General features: G+C 43.8%; 1 long non-coding RNA gene across 1 annotated transcript; it reads right to left on the bottom strand.

The window, feature by feature from the left end:
- Positions 1-860: 860 nt before the first annotated feature.
- On the bottom strand, positions 861-8287 carry LOC141937789 (uncharacterized). The gene is made up of 3 exons (XR_012627065.1): positions 7679-8287; positions 4393-4433; positions 861-1040 (listed from the first exon to the last, which is right to left on the bottom strand). It is a non-coding gene; the product is annotated as an uncharacterized LOC141937789 (long non-coding RNA).
- Positions 8288-8498: the final 211 nt, after the last annotated feature.

Genomic DNA, 8498 nt, shown 5'->3' with positions numbered 1-8498 from the left:
TTTGTTGGGCCATTGATCAGACTTGAAAACATTCTCATGGTACTTTCCTAACCCCACATATATTCACCATCCATTTTAATGTGAGAGCATCTAAACTCAGTTTAACCTAAATCACCAGAACAACCTACATGAGTAACTGCATCCACACTAGATGACAGAAGAATGTGGCAATTCCATGAAGAATAGTTTCTAAGGAAAACAAGCACATGTCTGTGCTGCAGACACAGTGGGAACTGCTGTAGTCCAAAAGGCTGCTCAGCTAGGGGTTCTCAGAGAAGGTATCTGTGACTTGCAAGCACAGCTGCCTGATCTGCTGCATGCCAAGGATCAGGCAGCTGCAAATAAAGGCCACCAAACTATGAACAATACCTGCAATCTCCTCAAAATCCTAAAGCACACAATGGCCAAGGCTGTGGAAGCAATACAGAGGACTGACATGTGTCCAAAAATGTGAAGCCCAAGAAAACCATTATACTTTTATCAACCAAACCTGTGATCTCAAGCAATTAAATTAAGTACATTTGACAAGACCTATTTTCTTTTAAGCCTTATTGACTGACATTAATTCTCCTTCAATCTTTTAATCATTCCATCTTTCGGCCACAAATCAATTCAAGATTGACCTAAAATTACTCAGGTCATTTCACTTACCTTTCTAAAATATGGTCGTGACTTTCATACTGTCCCTAGTCTCTTGGAACATATGCAGTTATAAATTTACAAGAAATTGTAGACACAGCCCAGAGATGTCTACTACAAACAAGCATTTTTCAGTCATCTTGGTACCCTTGTTGGAGTCAAAAAAATGGAAGAGGCTGGAGTAACTTCAACCTCAAACCTATGCATTTCCTTACCTGAGGGTGTTTGTCTGCTCCAGCTTGAGGGCTGCAGATGGTATCTCATTAATCCCTACTGCGCTCATAGCCTCTCTTGGCCATTCTCTTCTCAAAATCTTAATGCATATTAGGGTGCAGTCAGTCCTATGCTGAGAAATTTGCAATAGACACTTCTGCAAAATTCCTCAGGCTTGTCCCTTGTCCCTGTGAAGAAGACCCTGGATGTTGGTAAAGCAGCATGAGTCAATATATCCAGTGGTGAGAAGAGGATTTGTCCCTTAGGATGTGCTGCAGATTAGGGGGAATGCAAAACCATTGAGTAAAATAAGCATGCCCTCTCAAATATAATTTGTCCTGACTCTGGATTATACACTGCTTATGTATTTCTCTTCTGAACCAATACCTGAATCTTAACATTTTATAGCATTACCAGGCTCTTTGTTCTTGGATTAACCCCTCTCCATACATCTTCCTTCTGACTGAAGTAGTCCTAAATTTCTGACTTCTTGTGAGTTAATTTTCCTTTAAGCACCCTGGGTTTTATCTCCTCTTCATTCTGAACACCATCTCATTGCTTTCAAAAGATCTCTCTTCATTGTAAGTACCTCAGCCATCAAAACCCTTCTTTCTCCAGAGTTGCTGGTGATGATAATAATGCTACTACAAAAATCTAGTGTATCAGAAACGAGTTTTAGAGAGGGAAGAATAGACTGAAATAGTAATTAGTCTCTATAAAATAATTAGTACTTATAACAAAATACATGTCAGACTGGTAGAAGGCTTGAAGATCCCAATCATTAAATGAAAGTGACTGAAAGTAAGAGACATAGGTATCCTCAGATGAGCATAGCTTCTATGTTTCCTTACACAGTGATTCCTCTTGTAACAGACCTGTCTCTAACTTTCAGGACAATCCAGCAAACTGAGCATGTTACTGACATCTTCAGAGGGGGTTTTCACAAGTCAGACTCACTTTGTTATGTAACATGAAAGCAAAAATGCACAAAGTCATGTAGCATTTCCAGTGAAGATGTGCTAACAAATAAATGAATCCTGGCACCAAGGTCACAAGGCCCCAGCATAACATGGCCCACTGCACCCTGTAAGGCTAGAGGGAGAACAGTGAGGAGCATCTCAGCCACATTAGAGTCAGAGGTGAAGCTCTCTAATGAGGCCTGTAAGGTCCAGACTTCATGTTTATTTTGCCAGTATCTGGTAACTGCAAATAAAATGTATTTTTCATGGTGAATAACTGCTTACTGTCTGCTCAGGACTTTCTCCTCCATGCTCCAGTATTTTAGTCAGTGGCATCCATTACAGAAAACAGGTGGTTTAATAGGTTTATTGTTATTTAGTTATCAATCTCTACTTAAAGACTTGTACAATATTGGCTATTCAGCATTAAACAGCTATTTAAATATCATAACACAGTCAGCCTTTCAGACTGGGGAGGTACTCTCTTGAAGTGACCTGCACTGTGATTTTTAACTTCTTTTTAGTTTATCTACTAAGCCACTATGTCCTTCATCCAGGTTGGAGCTTCAAAAGGAAAAGCAGTAGAAGACAGTGGACAGGTGTGCAGCAGGACTGGTTACTGGAAGGGCACAGATTTTTTCCTGACTTGAACAAGATCTATTTTCACCTTCCATCCAGATATAAGAGTAATGCTAACAATACAGGGAGAGTTGAAATCTAAGACAGTACTGGTTCTGTCTACTTTGTTTCATGGTTGTGATCCTGGCTGTGATAGGCCTTCTCGTTCTTTTATTAATATTCATTCCTGTGTTTTCAATCAGCGAGGGAATGTATGGACTACCAGGAGAATGAATTTCACATACCCAGGCTGTGCCAGAAAGCAAGCTAAGGAGCAAAACTAGTGAAGTTGATCAGGTTGGGTATTCAGACACACACCTTTGTCTTGGGCAGCTGAATTGCAGCAAGATTATTTAAGGGAAATGACATTTGCTGATAATGAATTAGGAGAGTCCCTGAATTAGGAAATAGGAGACATCAGCACAGAATTCCACTTTAGGCAGAACCAGGAGTAAGAGCAGAACATCATTTTTTTTCTTACTTAAAAAGGAGTCCCACAGTATTGCCAAATCTAGGGGACAGCAGCATCTGAACTAAAGATCTGCCATGCAGTCATTAACAAAACAGGGCCACAGTCATTAACTAAACAGGGCCACATTCACTGCTGATCTAAGTGGACACAGATCTTTGTATCATCTCAGGAAATTACTTTGCATTTAGTCAGCAAAGTGAAGTGTTCTCCTCAGCATCATGAACAAATAGCTCACAAAAACATCATTTCCTCCAGCACCCTTTGTGTGTGTGTGTCAATCTTCAGAGAGTAAAACAGTTAAGAAATCAGGTAGCTTTTCTCAAATGGGGAAGGTGTCACAGCTCAGTGCACTGAAGGGCTCTGGCTCCTCTAATGGAAGTGTTGACACAAATCCTTTGGTACCACCCCTTGGCTAACCCCCTCTGGTTGGCAGGCCTAGCACTGGAGCAGGTAAGCCTTGAGCTTGCTGGGACTCATAGACTAGGTCAAGATCAACAGAGTGTACTCCCCACCCTCACTACAGTACTCTCCACTTCTGTGCAAGGATTTCCCCCACACTAGCAGTAAAAACACAGGTGATTTGGTGACTCCATCACCAGCTGAATTTGTGTTGGCCATTATGACTGCAGGTACTGAACTTTAGGCATATTCTGAACTTTGTAGAAAGCTTCGTACATCAGCCTTAAGTCTAAGGGATTCCTCAGTGTAGCTGCACAAAGACCCAAGTACACAGTGCCTTACACCATAAGATAGATACTAGCAAGAAGGAAGGGAGAATTTACATCACCTTCACTGCCTGGGGAAACCTACCAATGAATGATATCGCAGGACCCTCCAAGGTGGGAAAACTGAGGCACAAGCGTGAACATGAAAGTATGTAAAAAATTTCTGTCATTCCTCATGCAGAATGCATTAGTTAGGGCCAGTATGTCTAACACAGAAGCTTACATACTCATTATCCAAGTTAAATGTATAGCATGATGAGGAAGTACTTCAGCCTTCAAAGCAGTTTGTTACAAGAATGAAAAATCATTGCAGGACACTAAATACTTAAAAGGCATCTCAGCAAAGCAAGTGTCACCATCCCATGCATCTTGCTCTATCCAAAAAATATTCACCTTGCTAAAAAGGGCCCAACAGATACCATCAGCCAAGCATTAAGTGGGTGAGAAGCAACCCACTTCTGAGTACGAGTAGACAGGTGCTTGGTACACACAGGTCTTTGATCATGGGACTACAGTCAAGTATTTGTGTAGCCTGAAATACAGTCTCTTGTATTTGACCTATGCAAATACTCATTAAGAAACAGATTGGAAATGGTTGTGTATTTGTCCTTCAAAATACAATGTCTTCATTAAATATTCCTTTGTGGAAGCAGTACAACAGTGACTGAGTTTGTGACACTCCACTGAAATTCAAAACAAAGACCAAAGTGTCATGACACAAGAATTAAAAAAAATCCCAAACATAATCCATTTTTATTCCTCTTACCAGCCACCTTCACAGAGCAGTAACTGTGATAACATCAGGTCCTGAAACAGAGAAATAATATAATGTTTATAAAGTCTCTTTTGCTTGTCAGTCTGGAATTAGAGAGAATTTTCCAGTGTTAACTTAATGATAGCAAATAAGCCCAATTGTTAAAGGAAGCAATTTATAAACTAAAGACCATTATGAGAGTATCTTTATAAACATCCAGGAAGAAACAGATCTCACAGAATGCTTTTCTTAAGTGATACCCACTTGTTCTCACACAAAAGCATAACACCACATTAAACATCTGCATTTACATACAATCTCTGCAACTGTGTAAGCAAAGGTGGAACCTGGCAAATATTGTTGTTTCCTGCTGTTATCTGGTTGTAAGGACCCACTCATGATTCATGCATGTGGGAGCTTGGTTCTCAGAACTGTTCTGAAAAACAAACCCCACATTTCTATGCAGAGTCCCAGACTGAGATGTTACTGAAGTCTTCTGTTGTTTACACCTCCATCACATACACACACACTAGAAGAACCTTCCTCTCTGTAGACAGTCAAAAATCTTTGCTGTATGACACTGTACTACTGTAGCTGCCAGGTTCCCCAGAGCCCTCTTCCATGGCTGTCTCTCCCTTGTGCCCCAGACAGTGCTCCCAGACAGTGTGGCCTCTTGCAGCCACCTTTGGCCAGCCAGCACCCATGCAACCACCCTGCCACTGCTGCTCCCGGGAGCCGGCTGCTTCACATTACCCCAACGCGCATGGGCAGGCAGGACTCCTTGGGAAGGAGCCTGCAGGGGACTGTGTGCGCTCTTGACACCTCGTCAGGATTCTTTTAGTTATACTTCCCAATATAAAATACCTGCTCAGTCATCTGTGGAGGAAATCATCTGCTGCACCCTGATTCAGAGCAGGCATAGACCATAACAAAACTCTCCACTATTCGATATGTTAGCATCAGCAGATCAAAAGAGTAAGTAACACAGCGTTAAAAATCACTGCCAGAAGACACTTTTAAAACACCTATAGAAACAACTGGGAAGTAAAATCAATTCCCATTCTATTAAGGAAATACGCCACAAAAAAAAAGCACAAAGACGAGAAAAGCAGGTAAAACACATGAGGAAATAGTCAGCATGCTGGATCCCATGGAGATGTGAGCCATGAAAGACTCAGGGACACTGTAATACTTGAACTTGTCAAAAACTGTTCCTTCTTCTCCTGCAGACCTCTTCAAGCACACAGTTTATAAAACTGGGGATATCAAGTCCTAGATGTTGAGAGACTGGCTTGGTAATGTCAGATGAAATAACAGTCTTCTGGTCAGCTCCTTCAAAAACACTAGTTTCATAATTTCCATGTGTCTAACTAACTAGCAGGTTTCTGATCTGTCCATAGAGAAGCAGTTTCTAACTAATCAGGAAGTCATTAAGAGTGTGGGAAAAGAGACATCGGTAATTCAAACTCTATCCCACAGGCTTGCATGTATGAGACATGTGAAGTAGTTGTCTGCTCTCCCCAGCTCTGGATTCAGTTTTGGGGCTGTCTTTCCACAAAAATAGGAGCTGCTTGAGAGGCTCTAGAAACAGGGTGAGGGTGGGGGAAGCAATAAGCAAGCTAGGAAGCATAACTTCTGAAGACAGATCAAAGAAGTTGGAAGGGAGTTGTACTTAAAAAAGAAATGATAAAGGAGGACGGGGTGTGATAACGGTCAGGAAAATTCTGCATAGAAAAAGGGGTGATTTGTTCAAGTCCATCATATATAAAGCTTAATTGGGCAAGACATGCTGCTGCAGGAGAGGGAGACACTCTCAGGACTGTCTAGGGATTCTCTGGAAACTCCCATGCTGTGAAGGGTTAAGCACATGTTAGGTAACCCTTTGCCAGGACATAGTTATCAATGTTCCCATCTCACAGCATGGCTGGGACCCTTCTGGGTCAATTATTCTGATATTTGACTCTTCATTATGAAGGAATCATTAACTGAGCTGATCATGGAAAATTTATCTTCTGTGTTGCAAAAAAGAAAGTAAAAAATTAATTATATTCTTGCTGATATACTTGCTGGCTGGCAGCACCCTGCAGGTCTTCTTTCCAAACCTGAACAGTTGTATTGCTCGGTAGGGGATTCAAAGAGATTCAGATATCCAAGGAACAGCTTTAGGTGGCTATAGGCCCATCTAGACAACAAATTTCAAAATTGTGCTCTCAACTGAGGAGCCTGCAGTGCAAATGGGTGTTGTGTACCTTTTCCACCTATGTTTTCATTAGCAGTTTCAGAAATGGTAGTGTGGTCTTCTCCATGATTTTGGTTTTACAATTATTTATTGTCTCAGACACACAGTGACTTCAAATTGAGTGTTCAGTATTAGAACAAGCAGCATGTCCTTCTGGAAATGTAATGAACATATGCCAAGAAAGGCCTCCAGCTGAGACAACCACAGCACAGTCCCTGCTTGCTCAGCTAGAGGAAGGCTCTGCTTCATCTTACTGGGGTGGCTGCTGCCCACAGACCATATTGTTCCCTCTGCATTCAGCAATCACGGGACTGGGGGAGCAAAGCCAGTGCATAGGCATTGCGGAAATAGTTGGCACTGTGAACAGGATGCTGTCTCTGTACTACAAACAGGGGAGGGATGCAGAAGGGAAGGCAGTTGGTATCTGTTTAACTTTTCTCTTTTTTCACTTAGAAACAAAAAGGGATTTCAAAAGTATGCTCAGAACTCAGCACTCTTTCAGCAAGTGACAAGATCGTGTATCGTTTTTGGTTAGCTCATGTACTCACACAAGCAACCCCTGATCACCTGCTGATCCAGCAGATGAGAAAGCAGATCTATTGCACAGTGCAGCGCCCCATTTTGGTTGTGCCTGCGTATGGTGGCACAAAGCTTAGTGCTTTTGGAATTTTAAAGAGAGCTGAACTGTAGGCCTGAAGCATGCCTGGTAGATGCGTTAACCAAATTCAGGTAGAAATCTGTTTTGTTGTCAACAGGCCTGTTCTTCAGCACCGCCAAGTGAACACATATGCTTTTCCTCCATTATATGTGTCTTCACTGCAACCGCCTTATGTGTTTGTCTGCTGGGTAGCCTTTGAAATCTCTCCTAGTTAAATGAACTAGGGCACAGGAGCATTTTTAGCCCTGTAACTATGTACACCTAACGTGTATATCTGGCCTAATACCTAATGTATACCTAGTATATACATCCTGCAATTTCTTGCACTTTGAACCAGTTTTCTTAGTACCAGTGCAACAAAATCAGACAGGGTGCAGGATTTGTAATCCTGCATCTCTTACCACATCTAGATGTGTCCAGTTCTGCCACCAAAGTGGTTCACAGATTCACCTGTCACCTTTCTGCATGGGAGACGCAGGTAAGCAAAGATTCAGCAGCTCTTCTGCAATCCAGGGGTGCCTTTGCCTTTGTTGTCTTCTGCTCGTGCTGGGAACCTGCCCGCAAAGCCATTTCTGTTACTTCTCAGCGGTTGACGGGGCTGCAGCACTCCCAGGTCTTCCTGTGAAGCTGGGGACCTCCCCGGGGACCCGGCAAAGGCAACCAGTGAGCGCACAAGGGAGACTGCAATCCACTGCCTCTGTTACCGTTCAGTAGCCCTGTAGTTGCTCTTCAGGCACTGCCCCTGGGATGCCGCGGCTTTACTCCTGGGAGATGAAGGCACCTATTTAAACTCTGACAAAACAGCCTGTGAGACCCCGCTGGGTTCCCGCAACGAGACACGCCGGGCTGTTTTAGCAGCAGCCCAGCGCTGTCTCCGCGCCTGCAGCCCGGGAAGGCGGTCACTACCCCGTCCCTGGCCCCAGGCCGCGGCCGCCGCACCCCGCGGGAGCCGCCGCAGGGCGCCGCGCAAGGCCGCGCAGTTAGGCCGCGCAGTTAGGCCGCGCAGTTAGGCCGCGCAGCTGGGCCCCGCGGGGGTGCTGGACCCAGCGGCGGTGCTGGACCCAGCGGCGGGGAGCGGGCTGCCCCCTCCCGGCAGCGCCGCGGCAGAGCCCGCCGGGAGCCGGGCGGGAAGGTCGGTCGGGCTGATGCTGTTGAGAAAGCCAGGCGGAATAACGAGGGTGTGGGATTCTTTTTTTGTTGAGGTTTTTTTTTTTGGAGGTT

Source organism: Strix uralensis, chromosome Z, assembly GCF_047716275.1.
Source record: "Strix uralensis isolate ZFMK-TIS-50842 chromosome Z, bStrUra1, whole genome shotgun sequence".
In the NCBI taxonomy this organism is placed as follows: Eukaryota; Metazoa; Chordata; class Aves; order Strigiformes; family Strigidae; genus Strix; species Strix uralensis.
Note: the sequence above shows the minus strand (reverse complement) of the source record. Positions and strands in the feature narration are given on the sequence as shown.